Source organism: Peromyscus maniculatus, chromosome 22 (genome assembly GCF_049852395.1).
Source record: "Peromyscus maniculatus bairdii isolate BWxNUB_F1_BW_parent chromosome 22, HU_Pman_BW_mat_3.1, whole genome shotgun sequence".
NCBI classification, from domain to species: Eukaryota; Metazoa; Chordata; class Mammalia; order Rodentia; family Cricetidae; genus Peromyscus; species Peromyscus maniculatus.
The window spans coordinates 43,247,327-43,264,236 of record NC_134873.1 but is presented as its reverse complement, the minus strand read 5'-3'; the positions used below and the strand labels follow the sequence as shown (position 1 = coordinate 43,264,236).

Below are 16,910 nucleotides of genomic sequence, written 5' to 3'. Positions count from 1 at the left end.
CTGCCTCTGCCTCCCGAGTGCTGGGATTAAAGGCGTGCGCCACCACCGCCCGGCTTTTTAAGGTTTTATAAAATCCTTATTGACAAATAATTCACAGAGTATACAATTTGCCTGTCTGCACAATTTGATAGACTTTAGTCCAGCATCCTCATAGGCCCATGACCCCATCACCACTTTCTATTTTACAACATCGCTGTCTTCAATTTCATACACACATATAATGTATGGTGATTACATTCCACCTTATTTTTTTTTAATGAACATAATATTTGCAACTGTAACCATTTTTAAGTTCACAATTCAGAGGCATGAATTACATTCAAGATATTAATTACACTCATGATATTCATTATTACACTCATATTAATTACATTTGTGATATTCATTGATTACATTCCCAGTATTCATTCAATAACTATATTTATGATATGATTTATTACATTCATATTATGTCCTGATACTACTGTCCATTTGTAGGGCTTTTCCATCACACAAAACAGAAACTCTGTACTTAAGAAATCACTGCTCTATATTCCTTTCTTCTCCATCTTGAGATAACGTCTTATCTTTCTGTCTCTATGAATTTGTATAGATCCATATCTGTCACCATGCACAAAACTCAAATCCAAGTGGATCAAAGACCTCAACATAAATCCAGTTACTTTGAACCTGACAGAAGAGAAAGTAGGAAGTACTCTTAAACACATTGGCACAGGAGATCACTTCCTAAATATAACACCAGTAGCACAGACACTGAGAATAACAATTAATAAATGGGACCTCTCGAAATTGAGAAGCTTTTGCAGGGCAAAAGACACAGTCAATAAGACAAAAAGACAGCCAACAGAATGTGAAAAGATCTTCACCAACCCCACATCTGACAGAGGATTGATCTCCAAAGTATATGAAGAACTCAAGAAACTAGACATCAAAATACTGAACAATCCAATTAAAAAATGGGCTATAGAGCTAAACAGAGAATTCTCAAAAGAAGAATCTCAAATGGCTGAAAGACATTTAAGGAAATGCTCAACACCCTTTGTCATCAGGGAAATGCAAATCAAAACGACTCTAAGATACCACCTTATACCTGTCAGAATGGCTATGATCAAAAACACTAATAACAATCTATGTTGGAGAGAATTCAGAACAAGGGGAACACTCCTTTTCTCCCTTCTAGGTAGATACAGAAATAATTTAATAATATATGAACAATTTTTTACTAACCTGCACTGTATATCTTCTTGTAAAGCAACCATCATTGCTAAATGCTGGTCAATTTCTGGCTGGTTGGCAGACTCGCCTTCACCTCTTAGAGAATCATGCATCAACTTCAGTTTACTTTCCCAAGGCAAGATATAGGTATGTCCATAGTAAAATCCTAATGACAGTTATCTGAAATGAAGAGTTAAAAATAAGCAAACACGTATGTGATACAATAAAAAAAATCTGAGCTATATATTTGGAAAAATACAGATTTACTTCTTCAACTATATGTCAATGTATTACTAAGAAACATGAAAAATATACACATTTACTTTCCTGAAGTTCTTTACCTTCATGAATCTGCACACAGGTGGTGGTATTAAGTCATGAAGACTTAAGTGAATGGGTGCTTATATCAGTTGCCACTACCAAACGCCTCCCATCCATTTCTTCTCCTAACGTCCATATGTCAATTGATAAGGAGGCCAAGTCTCCACAAGTGGGAATCAGTACATCCGTCAATAGTATAGGTCTTCCAGAATCCAAGGTCATAAATCTCCTGGCTTCTATGAAGGAAAAAGAAGTAAGTGACCCACCAAAATAGGGATCAAATAACCAAATTATATACTCAAAAACAGATTAAGCAATTCTTCATAAAAAAATTCAAGTTATTAAACTATAAATAAGTAGATAAGTAAAAATAGCTTTATCAATACTTATTCATAAAATCTCTTAGTTGCTTAGTATGTCAAGGCTCAAGATTTGACCTCTCAACAAAAATCTGCTAGTGATGATGGAACTATTAAGGCAACTCCATGTAGTTAAAAGGGAGGTTTATTTGGGGGTTTTATTTACAACAGGTAAAAGGATAGGTTACAGGGTCCGGGAGAGGTGAAATGCAGCCCAGCGGTGTTCTCTGGAGAACTCTGTTTCATCTACCATCCAACAACCAGGATTACCAGGAACCAAGAGAGCCAGCATATCCCAGCTCGTAGGCATGACAGTTACCAGAAGCCTCAATGCAGGTAGTACTTCCGGGTCAAAGCTGGAACAACTACTCACTACATGCTAGAGTTTTGAAAGCCTGAGGTCAAAAATTTTAAGACAGTTAATTCGAAAGCACTCAGCTAGAGTAAATTCTCATATTTATTTCAAACATTATAGTTTAACAACTAAGTCAGCGAATACATTAAAAGGTATATCTAATAAAGTACCTGTCTTTTATTCAGACACAGAACATTTTCTGTCTTAGTTTCTCCACTAGATAGATTAGCTATACCAAGATGTAATTTCATTTGTAAGAGTCTTGTTAACTTCTGGGCCAAGAGTCTAATACACTGGGTTTAATATGTGGTAAAGCATGGTTGAAATTACACAGTAACAGTACCATCAAAAAATATAAATCATAGGCTGGGTGGTGGTGGCGCACACCTTTGATCCCAGCACTGGGGAGGCAGAGGCAGGTGATCTCTAAATCCGAGGTCAGCCTGGTCTACAAAATGAGTTTCAGGACAGCCAGGACTACTACACAGAGAAACCCTGTCTCAAAATAAAAAAAAAGAGCACATACTGCTCTTTCAGGAGCCATATTTGATTCTCAGCACCCACATCAGGCTCCTTGCTCACAACCAACTCTAACTCTGGTTCCAGGGAAATCCAACTCCTCCACCCTCTGTGGGCACCTGAACTCATGTGCACAAAGCCAGATAAGACAGACACCATGCATGCAAACACACACACACACACACACACACATATCCATTCACAAACTCATGCAGACAGACGTGCACACTACACAAATTAAAAAGAAAGCTTTTTAAAAATGCCTCAAGGCCTCCAGAAGATACAGACAACTCAAGTGGCTGCCCCAGAATAAATAGAGCAAGCACTGTCTTTCTAGGTCAGCACCATATCAGAAAACTTGAGAACAGATTTCTATTTCTGGTCTTATACACAACAAAAGCAAATCCCTTTACTGAAGTGAAATGCAAATCATTAATAATACCATAATTCTTTTTCATTGAATTGGTATGAGGGGCAGTTTAGCAATCTTTACCATCTACACTCTGCAGAGAAAAAAATGACTAAGATGTACAGGAATAGTGCTGATTTGACAGAACTATATTAAAAGAAAAGGCAATTTCCAAGAGTTTCCGAAACAATAAATAAAAGTCTAGTTCACTTCCTCACAGGCTCGTAGGATGCAGTTGTGTTCATGTACAGTATAAACAACTGTACCCATACAGAGCAACAATTTTCCCTCTATGTTATTAGCACCAAAGCTCCTACCAATTAATAATTAAATGTGCAGAAAATACCAAGAGAATGTTATAAGCTTTAAATTCCCTCTTCTAAAGCAAATAAGATTCAATTATTAATATAATGAAAAGCACAGATATAATATGTCCATTTTCCTCCTAAGGATATTAAAATTTTGCTGTTGCTTTAGTATAAAACTGAATAGAATTAGAAGGTAAAAGATAGCTAAGATTTATTTGTAAATATGCATACTCCCACACCAATTACAGATTTCTGAAATACTGCATGACAGAAATGTAGATATAATGCTAGCTTCAGGACACTACCTTACAGCCTTATTTCTGGCATAATGGTAACTGAGCAACTACTACAGTTCAAGCAGACTGTTTGTATCATTCATATTTCAATAGGCAAGATTTAGATAGAATAGTCTCACTTTTTCAATGTAATTAGCCAACCTATACAACTTGCACCTTCCATGGCTCTTATTCTTGGTAGCAAATGTAATTTGTTTGCAATAAGTCATAAAAGGGCCAACAGATTTAGGAAAGAAAAAAATAACTTGAAAAATGCAAAGATTACCTGAATGCATTTGCTCTATAATAATGGACTGGTGAGGTGGAGGCTGAAGAAAAATGTGAGGCATGAGAAATTGCAAGGGCTAGACCAGAACCAAGTGGATTCTACAAAAGAAAACAATGTAAATGTACTGATACTACTCTTGCTCTAAAAAACCATCTAACCATAGCATTAAACTAACTAGTCTCATTTCCTGATACACATTTTGAAATATGTTATAAAAGAAAAGTTATTATCTATTGAAAACACCATTTACCATTCTAGACTTGTTGGAATTTTTGTTATGTGCAGCAAGATTCACTGCTGGGGGATCAATGACTGAGCCTGGAAAAAGCTGTGCAAGCTCGGCATTAATCACAACAGAAACTGCTTCGTTGGGCGGAGTGAGTGGTGGAGTCATAAAAAGTGGTGTTGTTTTTGGAGTAGGTGGAATAACATCAAATGGATGGATGAAAAATCCAGGGGCAGCCACTGGGTTGGAAGGCACAGAGTTGTGAACAGGACCTGCTGCTGATGCTGATGCTGATGCTGCAGCTGCTGCAGCTGTTGTCTGGTGCAACTTGGCTTCCAGCTTTGCTTTCTGTAAAAGAAACAAAGGCAACACCTATAGAAGAATCCTGACTACCTACGTTGTGAGGAACACTCTATGATTCCATATAATGAAGTTAGACAGGATCAACTAGATCCTCGTTACATGAAGATGAAACTGGACTCAACAGCACAGGAAGCCCTGCCTCACGAGGACACGTCTTGAAATGCTGTCTACAAATTTCCTGTACGTTAGGGAACTAGAAATGGAGCAAAAGATGAAAAGTAAGCAGAACAATTAAATGTAAATAATAAAACCAAGTTCTGCTAAAAACAAAATGAACCAAAAATAAATCAATGCTGACTGACCTAAGTTCTCAAGAGCAATTTGCAAAGTTTGCATTTAGTCAGCAATTAAATCTATAAACCATATTATCATTATTGCTATACTTAGAATTGAATTAATATAATTGGTCTTTTTAATGTCCTATATTCTCTATTCCATGAAAATTGTAACTGGTAACTTTACAATGTTTCTCCAAGAGTTTTTAAACATAAAATAGAATTAACTTCAAGACTCAACAAAAAGTATCATTTTCTTTCAATCATGTATTAAAAATGCATTCATATAAGTTTAATACATTTAAACATATCACAAAGACTTTACCTCAATTTTCTGTTGCAAACGATTAGCTCAGATTGAACAACCTACTTCCTTTATGAAAATAATGGTCATTTTTACAGTACTTTTCAGCTTTTGAAGTTTAGAGACAGCATGAACAAAGAGCCAAATAGTCTCCAACCTGTTGCTGAAGCTTCAAAAGCTGCTGCTGTTTCTCTTGCAGCACCTGTAGCTGTTGCTCGGCTGAAGCTATTGCGTGAGAGAGAGACTGCAAAGCTACCTGGGCTGCTGAACTGAGGGCTGTCGAGGCTTCCCCAGCTGTCCCAGATGATAGTCCACCTACTGCAGGAGTAACCCCGAAGGAACTCACTGCCTAAAACAAGGAAAAAACAAACATAGACCCAGGATGAAGAAAAGGCTCACAGAGGTACATAGTCAAAGTACATAATTTGACATTAAAATTATATTCAGTATGTGACTTAAAAAAAAAAAGAGGCTGGGATTTCATTCAGTGTGGTGGTATTGTGTTCCCCGAAATATTGTGCACCCTAATAAACTTATCTGGGGTCAGAGACAGAACAGCCACAATATTAAACATAGAGGATAGGCAGTGGTAGCACACACCTTTAATCCAGAGGCAGAAATCCATCTGTTCAAGGGTACAGCCAAGCATGGTGACTCACGCCTTTTATCCCAGGGAATGATGGTAGAAAGTAGAAAGGTATATAAGGCGTGAGGACCAGAAACTAGAAGCATTTGGCTGGTTAAGCTTTCAGGCTTCTAGCAGCAGTTCAGCTGAGAGCCATTTGGATGTGAGGACACAGAGGCTTCCAGTCTGAGGAAACAAGACCAGCTGAGAAGTTGGCCAGGTGAGGTTAGCTGTGGCTTGTTCTGTCTCTCTGACCTTCCAGCATTCACCCCAATACTTGGCTCCAGGTTTGATTTTATTAATAAGAACTTTTAAGATTCATGCTACAATTCAGTGCTAGGGCATTTGCCTAAAAGGCTCAGAAACCCGAGTTCAATCACCAGTATCACCATATACATACGAACACTGCAATGTAGTGTTACCGATACTGATACTCAAGATCTAAGAGGGTCCTAGATCTCAAATCTCAAATCAAAAATTTGAGTCATAGCCGGGCGGTGGTGGCTCACGCCTTTAATCCCAGCACTGGGAGGCAGAGCCAGGTGGATCTCTGTTAGTTCGAGGCCAGTCTGGTCTCCAAAGCGAGTTCCAGCAAAGAGGCAAAGCTACAAGAGAAACCCTGTCTCGAAAAACCAAAAAAAGAAAACAAAGCAATCTTCACCTTACTAGAACCTCAATACATATATATGTACTTTAAATCTGAAGTGTCATCAACACACTTCATTAACTAAACTTAGTGGTTATTACCACAATGAAAAGATACAAAGAAAAATTTGAAGGACAACACACTAAAATTAACTGATAAATTCTTTTAAAACTCTATCCTTTCTATAACCAAAGCCCAGGGTTATAAGCTGTGACGTTTCCTGTTGTTGGTATTTTTAGATCTGCTTCTTTGACAGGACTAGGAACTTAATTCAGACTCTTGAGCACACTTGGTATCTACCACTGAGCGATACGAGGCCTGTTACATTATAATGAAGAGGTTGAAATGGCACTTGCTTAAATAAGGTATCCAGTAAATCAGTTAAAGGAACGATTCAAGTCCTTCTATGGAAGAAATACAGACTTAGGCCAAAATACATATATCCTTTTGTTGTTGTTTTGTTTTCATTTTTCTTTTTCTTTTTCTTTTTTTTTTCTTTTTTTTTTTTTTTTTTTTTTTTGGTTTTTCGAGACAGGGTTTCTCTGTGTAGCTTTGCGCCTTTCCTGGGACTCACTTGGTAGTCCAGGCTGGCCTCGAACTCACAGAGATCCGCCTGGCTCTGCCTCCTTGTTTTCATTTTTCAAGACAGGGTTTCTCTGTGTAGCCCTGGCTGTCCCAGAACTCACTCTGTAGAACATGCTGACCTCTAATTCACAAAGATCCTTCTGCCTTTGAGATTAAAGGCGTGTGCAACAGCCACCCAGTAAAAATACAAAAATTATTTATTATAAAATTTTTAATTTTTTACGCCAAAATATAATTATAAACATAAATATAAAGAATGAGGGCTGGAGAGATGGCTCAGTGGTTAAGAGCACTGGCTGCTCTTCCAGAGGACCCGGGTTCAATTCCCAGCACCCATATAGCAGCTCACAACTGTCTGTAACTCCAGTTCCAGGGGATCTGACAACTCCACACCAATGTACATAAAATAAATTTAAATAAGTTATTTTAAAAATGAGAAAAATATATACATACACTAGAAAAACCAGAGAAGAAAAATCAAAATATTTCTGAGCAAAAATACTAAACTATTACAATTCTTTATTTTTTTTAAAACCACAGCAAGTGTAGATTTACTAAGGAAAAGTGAGGAAAACTCTTTAAGGTGGGAAGGATCCAAGGGAGGCATACCATATTATATTCTTTTACACAAGCACAATGTAGACTAGCAGTTTTCCAAAACAGCTACCTTATTCTGACCACAGGAGGGCAGTGTGTCTCACAAAAAAAATCCTACTGGAACTGTTCAAACTACAAAACACAATTTAAACAAACTACTCTTATGACAATATGATTAAACATGAAAAAAAAATTAGAAATCAACAGTATAGGGCTGGAGAGATGGCTCAGTGGTTAAGGGCACTGTCTGCTCTTCCAGAGGTCCTGAGTTCAACTCCCAGCACCCACATGGTGGCTCTCAACCATCTGGATCCGGAGCCGATGCCCTCTTCTGTCTGATGCCCTCTCCATCATGCAAATGGAGCACTCATATACATAAGATACATAAATAAATAAATCTTTATTAAAAAAAAAAAAAACAGTATAAAGAACTCAATGGCTCAGCTGTTAAAAGCACCGACTTACTGCTCTTCCAGAGGACTCGGGGTCAATTCCCAGACGCCACACAGCCACAAACAACTGTTTGTATTCTAGTTCCAGAGGACGCAACACCCTCACACAGACATACAAGCAGGCAAAACAACAATTTCAATTTCTCCTTAAAGTAACGTTTCTTCGTAAATACACGTTTTTAACTTTTTTTTTCAAAACAAGACCTCACTAACACTCATTCTGAAATGATTTCTAAATTCCGTATAACAAAAATGTGGGCGGGGGCGGGGTGTGTGTGCCCACTAAACACAATTTCGTCGGTCCACCTTCACTTTGGCTAAAGAAAAGTGGAGGCCCGGTAAACTACACGTCCCACCATGCATTGCTGCCTTATTCAGAGTAGGTCTCTACGGAAACAGAAAAAAAAAAAATTCTCCAAGTCCCACCTGTTACTTCGTTTCTAAACACCTCCTGCACTTTCAGCTCGGACGGCAAACACAAAAGCCTCGTGACCTGCCGTTGGCTCCTAGAGCCAGATAAGCGGGGGCCCCGGGGTCTGGTGGCACCAGCGTCTCGGCGGGGGGGGGAAACGCCACCGAGCTCCAGCGCTCCCCTCTCCTTCCCGGGGCTGGATGCACGCACAAGCCTCCTCCTGCCTGCATCCAATCGGGGCTCTCCAAGGCGACCCTAACCGCCGCCCTCTGCGCGTGCTTTCGAGGCCCTCAGCCCGGTCGCAGGGCCAAGTGACCTCCCTTCTCCGGAGACCGGTAGCCCGGCGAGAAAGCTGGCGATCAACTCAGGTTGGCCTCGAACTCACAGAGATCTGCCTGCCTCTGCCTCCCGAGTGCTGGGATTAAAGGTGCGCGCCACCACCGGCTGAAAGTATTTGTTGTTAATGATACAGAATGCATGTATAGGGGGCTAGGAATAAACCTCAGTGCAAACATTCCTGCCTCCCCTGGATACTGGGTTTTGAACCTGCAGCCTTGTGTTAGCCTTGTACCACTCAGCTATACTCCTGACCATTTTGTTGTTGTTTTTGAGACAGTCTCCCTGAATTATCCAGTTGTTCTTGAATTCTGTCTGTAGCTTGGGCAGCCTTTGAACTTGCCCTCCTCATTGCTCAGCCTTTCCAGTGCCTTCACCATGAAGGCACAACTCTAGAGACAACCTATTGTCTAGCACGTAAGAGATCACTAGATGGGTTCCAGCAGTTCATACAACCTCCTTTTATTGGCAATATTTCCTGTCTCAAAAGCGGTGTCCTGGCCCATCCTTGGCTTCCTAGCACTAAGGCAATTAGAAGCTTAAGGTTGCCCATGAGGTCTGCTGAGAAGCAAGTTTCAGGTCAGCCCTGGCTGTATGAGAGACCCTGTGTCAAAAAAGAACCAACAATAAAAAGTGTGTGTGTGTGTGTGTGTGTGTGTGTGTGTGTGTGTGTGTGTGTGTGTGTGAGATAAATGTGGGTTCCTTTGTGGCTTTTTGAAACAGGGTGTCTCTCTTTGTAGCCCTGACTGTCATGGAGACTAACACTGGCCTGGAACTCACAGAGATCACCTGCCTCTCTCTGCCTCCTGAGTGTTGGAATTAAAGGGGTGCATCATCACACTCAACCTACATGTGGATTTTTTGAGTAAAAGATTGATACCTTTCCTCAAATTTTAAATTTATCTTTACTTATTTATACTAGGGAACAAATCCAGGACTTCAACATGTAGGCAAGTGCTCACCCACTGAGTTTACATCCTTACCTCTCAGTTCAAAAGGGCTATATTAACTAGAAAGAAAATAAAAAGGATGAGAGACCATCAGCTACTGATCACAGGATTCTGGCAATTGATACGTATATATATTTTCACCAATCCCTTTAATAACTCACAACACTATACATAAGATTCATGGTACATGCCACCTCAGTTCAAAGCCTGTCTCTAGTCAACTCAAGAAGGCCCAACTCAAGCCAAACCAGGGAGACCTCTAAGAGCTTGAGACCCTAACCAGTCTTGACCAATTTGCCAACTCTAACATGCTTGCCTAAAGTCAGGTCATGACTGGGAACCGGCTCTACATTGATTCTGCTCAGAATCCATGCCTCTGACCCTACATGGAGCAATAGCAATGGTATTATGTGACAGACATTTCCTGGGAAAACACAGAGACACAACATGCTCATCTACTCACTTCAGTAAGAGAGCCCACAACAGACCAAAGTAAGAATTGTACCAATGTCCAATATGAGAACCAGTGAGTTTTGTATTGGGGTCACTAACAAGAGCATGGGTGAGTGGTGACTTAGAAGGAGCAGGAATGACGGACAAAAGCAGCTGCATCACCAGAGAGCCCATCATGAGTGCAAGCTCAGAAAACTCCAGCTTGGCCAAATTTCTCTCTTGTTAGGTGGTTTTCCTGATCAGAATCTTGTTTGTTTGTTTGTTTTTTGAGACAGGGTTTCTCTGTGTATCCCTGGCTGTCCTGGAACTCATTAAGTTATAAGAGCTAGTTGAGAAAAAGCTTAATCTAAGATCAAGCTTTCATAATAAGTCTCCATGTCCCAAAGAAAAGTCCAGTTACATTTGGCGTCCAACATGGGACATATAAATCCACATAGTGCCTGAGAAAGCTAATAAAAGTTCCAAACATGGAGATGGATGCGGCTTCCTGGTGAACCACAGTCTCTCTGGTACGCTTAGTGCTCTGGGCGTGCATGTGGGACCCAAAGGGGGCAGAGCCAGCAGCCAGTGCAATGTGTTAATCGGAGCTGTGTGGCAGTCAGAAAACCGTGTGCAGGTGTGCACACACATACATACACATAGACAGACAGACAGACAGACAGACAGACAGATACACACAAAAGCCAGGTACAGCCCAGAAAAAAAACCTCTGAACAGGTTACCGAGTGCTTAAAAATATGCTTAGGTGCTAAAGAAAGAAAAAATGAGTATAGACAATCATAAAATAAATAGTTTAAAAATAATAAAATAAAGTATTTTAAAAAGGAGTGAAGTAGGGGCTGGAGAGGTGGCTCAGAGGTTAAGAGCACTGGCTGTTCTTCCTGAGGTCCTGAGTTCAATTCCCAGCAACCACATGGTGGCTCACAACCATCTGTAATTTGATCTGGTGCCCTCTTCTGGTGCGTAAGCAGAATACTGTATACATAATAAATAAATAAATCTTTAAAAAAAAAAAAAAAGGAGTGAAGTAATATAAAAAAAATAGCCATGTAAGGATGGGAAATACACAAGATGCTCTGATCCTGTATGTTGCTCTATTGACTTTAAATGTTTGAAATGCTGATGAGCAAAGGGCAAATATTGCTGAGAGATAATTAGATCATATATAAAAAAATACTAAATTAAACCAGCATATAAATATTAAGGATGTCTTAACTTTAGAATGAAAGTCAAAAATTGTGTTGCATTGGAAGAGAGGTTATGCCTTTGTTTTCACATAAAACAAAAAGCTATGGATTTCTTCAAAATTAATAAAGATCATGTTTGATTGGGGAAGCCCTCCTAAAAAATCTTGGTTACAGACATAAAGGAAAAACATAAACAACAAAAATTAGCTACAAGACAGGTGACATATAAACTGATCCTTCTACATGGGAACAGCTCCGAGACTAAAGGAAATATGATAAATCTTGTTGGCTACAGAGTGCTAATGACAATTTGGTTATACAGTCCAAATGGATTTATAAAGTTGACAGATGCCTTTTACCTGCTCAAACATAAAACAAAAAAAAATCATCTTTAGCTGACTTGTGCACACTGCACATTCCATACTTGTGTTGATGCTGATATATATGTTACCTTTAAAGTTTGCCGGGTGGTGATGGTGCGTACCTTTAATCTCAGCACTTGGGAGCCAGAGGCAGAAGGATCTCAGTGAGTTTGAGGCCAGCCCGGTCTACAAAGCAAGTTCCAGGACAACTGGACTGTTATGCAAAGAAACCCTGTCTCAGAGAGAAAAAAATTACGTGTTTTCAGAAAAAAAAAAAAAGACCAGACACCAGTAAAAACAAGTAGCCCAAGTGATCCAGCCTCTTAGAATGCCTCTGTTACAGTTTCCTCAAAATTCTACATCCAGAACAACTTTAAAGCTGCTAGTTGAGATGATCCTCACTCACAGACTACCCCACCCAGTACTTCACTTTCCCATCACACAGAGACTAAACAAAAAATAATACAGCTAGCTCTCCCAGGACTTGACCATTATCCCAGTTTTCTCAAGGTCCCATAAAAATGTCATCACCCCCAGACAACAAAAAGCAGCCTAAAATATACAACACCCACATTTCCAAGAGGTAGGGTGAGTAGTTTTTGGTCATTCAATGGGTTAAGAATGTTTGTCATCATTTGGGGGCTTGGTTGCACATTGCTTGCTCTGCACTTACTTCTTTCTTTCTTTCTTTTTTTAATTAATTTATTTATTATGTATATAGCATGTATGGCTACAGGCCAGAAGAGGGCACCAGATCCCATTACAGATGGTTGTGAGCCACCATGTGGTTGCTGGGAATTGAACTCAGGACCTCTGGAAGAGCACTCAGTGCTCTTAACCTCTGAGCCATCTCTCCAGCCCTGCACTTCTTATTTACTCAGTTAATGTATGCGGTCTCTGATGAGGTTAAAAAACTAGATAAAGTTTTATAGTTTGCCTTATTACCAAATTTAAAAAAAAAAAAAACTAACAAAAGAGATGTAAAAGTTATGAGGTTGAGGGACATAAAAGCTTGTTTATCAAAGAAAGTATTTTAACATCAAAAAAATATTTTGAGATTGGTAATAGAAGTTATGATAGAAAATAATTTAGGTATGAAACTTTGAACTCGCCAAGATAGGATAGGTAATATAGAAGTTTCTTCAAATTTGCCAAATATAAATGGACTGCACATTGTAAATGCAATCCTTACTTGACAATTATTCTTTTTTTTAAATGTATTTTTATTTTATTTGCATTGGTGTTTTGCCTGCATGTTTGTGTGAGGGTGTCAGATCCCCTGGAAATGGAGTTACAGATAGTTATGAGCTGCCATGTGGGTGCTAGGAATTGAACCTGGGTCCTCTGGAAGAGCAGCCAGTGCTCTTAGCCACTGAACCATCTCTCCAGTCCCAGATAATTGCTCTAATTCTATACAGTTTTACTGTGTTAGAGTTAAAAACCTTTCCTTTTTATTTAGACAAAAAGGGGCAAAGGTTTCAGAATATTTGTTTACACTGTGTGAAGATGTGTCACTGTGCTTGATTTAATAAAGAGCTGAATGGTCAATAGCTAGGCAGGAGAGAATATGCGGGACTTCCGGGCAGGGGAAGGAACTCGGGATGAATCTAGGCCTATGAGAGATGCCAGCAAGGCACTGAAGAAGTCAGACATGTGGTACAGAGGAGACGTAACCGAGAAACTTGACAGAACCTAGATAATAAAAACAGATTAAGTTATAAGAGCTAGTTCAGAAAAGGCCTAAGCTAAGGCCAGGCTTTCATAGTTAATAATAAGTTTCCGTGTTGTTATTTGTGAGCTGGCGGCCCAAAGAACAGTCCGACTATACTCTGTAGTCCAGGCTGGCCTCACACTCACAGAGATCCGCCTGCCTCTGCCTCCTGAGTGGGGAATTAAAGGCGTGCGCCACCACCGCCCTCCCTGATCAGAATCTTAATCCCAGCAACTGTTGACCGCCATTTATACCATTGGTAGGCACCTTCAAAAATCAAGGTTTTTTTTTTGTTCTCTGGGCATGTGACCTTCTGTTATCATCTGAGGCTCCTGAGGCTCCTTTACCTTCTTGGAGCAAATGTTTCAATTTGGAGGGAATATTGCAATTAGAAGGAATGTGACCTTCAGCAAGTAGCTATATAGGGCAAAACTTGATGGTCTGGGCCAGACTTCCCATCTAAGTTTATTACACATGTGGGAACTTGGACATACACATCAATGAATGTGAGCTTTCTATCCTAGTATACCTTGTCATCAAAGAGGGCGAATCCCCACTTCTTCCCCTTCTGTGGGATTTGGCACTTCACTAAGTACAAGACTTTGCTTCTGCAGGGCTACGGCCAGCAGGAGCATAGAGCAAAGGAGAAGGCAGATAATATGTTGAATTATAACCTTCACATAATCCAGAGCCAGACACAGTGGGAAGCTGAGGCAGGAGGATTATGAGTTCCAGACAGCCTGGGCTACATAACAAGTTCTAGAGTCGTTTTCAACTATGAGTTAAATACCAGAAACTGGAAGAGAACAAGGACATGTCTGCGTCTTCATTATTATATTTGCATTGTTTTTATTTATGTATTTTATTGTATTTTATTTGTTCTATATGTGTGTGGGTGCATGTATGCAATGGCAAACGTGTGGCAGGTCAGAGGACAGCTTTTAGGAGTTAATTCTCTCCTCTCATCTTGTGGGTCCCAGAGATCAAACTCAGGTTATCAGTCTTAGCAACAAGTACCTTCACTTGCTGAACCATTTCATTGGCCAATAGATGCATTTTTTGTTTGTTTTTGTGGTTGCTATTGTTTTTAGTTTTTGAGACATGGTCTCACTACCACAGATGCATTTTTTTTTTTTATTGACTGCTTATTTATAAGGAGGAACTAGACACAGGAGCACGAAGAGAAAACTAGAGCTGACTGGGCTGAGCTGGGCTGCAGGTGGCTAAATGCTGCGGGCCTGGAGGAAACAGGAAGGAAAGCAGAGGAACTGGAGGCCAGCCAGAAGTATCTGGGAACAGCCCAGCTGTGTGACTCTTTAGTTAGCACAGGCTTTGTCCAGCCAGATGTCCTCAGCATCTTGTTGGTCCCCCCCCGCCCCCCCCCCCGAGGAATTTGACTATTCATTCTGAAGTTGTCTCAAATGTTCCTCATAATCACACGGACTCCTCAGAGGCCGAATACATTTTTCAAATTTGTTAATTTTTGTTGTACTGGGAATTGAATGGAGGGCCTTGCTCATACTAGATAAGTGCTCTAAACTGAACTATATCTCTACCCCTCGAATCATTCTTTTATTTTTTAATTAATTAATTAATTTATCTATCTATTTATTTATTTTTGGTTTCTCGAGACAGGGTTTCTCGTGTAGCCCTGGCTGTCCTGAATGAAAGTCACTCTATAGACCAGGCTGGCCTCGAACTCACAGAGATCCACCTGCCTCTGCATCTGAAGTGCTAGGGTTAAAGTTATGTGCCACCACCATCTGGTCCTCAAATCATCCTTACATGCTCATTATAACAAGAGATCTTTTTTTTTTTTTTTCTAGTTTGACAATTCAGATTTATTTAGCATTCTATGACAAATCATTTTGAAATGTTTTTAAAATCTTATGCACGATTTTATATCTTGCTAACACAAATTTTTCCATTGTTTTCTTGAAGCAAGTTGGAGTTTATTGAGAAAATGTTTTTTTTTTTTTTGCATTCTTTTTTTTTTTTGTGATATATATTTTTTATTTTACAATACCATTCAGTTCTACATATCAGCCATGGGTTCCCCTATTCTCCCCCCTCCCACGCCCTCCCCTTACCCCCAGCCCACCCTCCATTCCCATCTCCTCCAGGACAAGTCCTCCCCCGAGGACTGTGATCGACTTGGTAGACTCAGTCCAGGGAGGTCCAGTCCCTTCCTCCCAGACTGAGCCAAGTGTCCCTGCATAAGTTCCTGGTTTCAAACAGCCAACTCATGGAATGAGCACAGGACTTGGTCCCACTGCCTAAATGCCTCCCAAACTGATCAAGCCAATCAACTGTCTCACCTATTCAGAGGGCCTGATCCAGCTGGGAGCCCCTCAGTCTTTGGTTCATAGTTCATGTGTTTCCATTCATTTGGCTATTTTTTTTTTCAATAATTGAGTAAAACTGAAATTTATTATATGCCACAGTCGTCCTACGGACCTCCATGCTATATATATATAGCCTCTATGGTTCTATGGGTTGTGGTCTGATTGTTCATTTTATATCTAGAATCCACCAATGAGTGAGTACATACCATAACTGTCTTTCTGGGTTTGGGTTACCTCACTCAGGATGATATTTTCTAGTTCCATCCATTTGCCTGCAAATTTCATGCTTTCATTGTTTTTCTCTGCTGAGTAGTACTCCATTGTGTATATGTACCACATTTTTTTCATCCATTCTTCCGTTGATGGGCATCTAGGTTGTTTCCAGGTTCTGGCTATTACAAATAGTGCTGCTATGAACATAGCTGAGCATGTATCTTTATGGTATGTATCAGCATTCTTTGGGTATATGCCCAAGAGTGGGATGGCTGGGTCTTGAGGTAGTTTGATTCCTAATTTTCTGAGAAACCGCCATACTGATTTCCATAGTGGTTGTACAAGTTTACATTCCCACCAACAGTGGAGGAGTGTTCCCTTTGCTCCACATCCTCTCCAACATTGGTTGTCATTGGTGTTTTTGATCTTAGCCATTCTAACAGGTATAAGGTGGTATCTCAGAGTCGTTTTGATTTGCATTTCTCTGATGATTAAGGATGTTGAGCATTTCTTTAAATGTCTTTCAGCCATTTGTAGTTCTTGTTTTGTGAATTCTCTGTTTAGCTCTTTAGCCCATTTTTTAATTGGACTGTTCAGTGCTTTGATGTCTAGTTTCTTGAGTTCTTTATATATTGTGGAGATCAATCCTCTGTCAGATGTGGGGTTGGTGAAGATCTTTTCCCAATCTGTTGGCTGTCTTTTTGTCTTATTGACTGTGTCTTTTGCCCTGCAAAAGCTTCTCAGTTTTGAGAGGTCCCATTTATTAATGGTTGTGCTCAGGGTCTGTGCTGTCGGTGTTTTATTTAGGAAATGGTCTC

The 16,910-nt window shown here is 39.9% G+C and overlaps 2 protein-coding genes across 8 annotated transcripts in view; one reads left to right on the top strand and one right to left on the bottom strand.

The window, feature by feature from the left end:
- The window catches only part of LOC143270260 (dual E2 ubiquitin-conjugating enzyme/E3 ubiquitin-protein ligase BIRC6-like), a 310,541-nt gene extending 301,580 nt beyond the window's left edge, over positions 1-8,961 (bottom strand). For 2 of the 7 annotated variants that reach the window (XR_013047387.1, XR_013047388.1), the window contains exon 1: positions 8,550-8,959. The gene's annotated coding sequence lies outside the window, so the exon portion shown is untranslated. Of the gene's footprint in view, positions 1-8,549 lie in introns of all 7 variants that reach the window. The other 5 variants (XR_013047390.1, XR_013047391.1, XR_013047389.1 and 2 more) reach the window with 4 other exon arrangements.
- LOC143270264 (uncharacterized) overlaps positions 5,482-16,910 on the top strand; it is a 29,230-nt gene continuing 17,801 nt past the window's right edge. The window contains exon 1 of the mRNA XM_076559562.1: positions 5,482-5,621. The gene's annotated coding sequence lies outside the window, so the exon portion shown is untranslated. The remainder of the gene's footprint in view (positions 5,622-16,910) is intronic.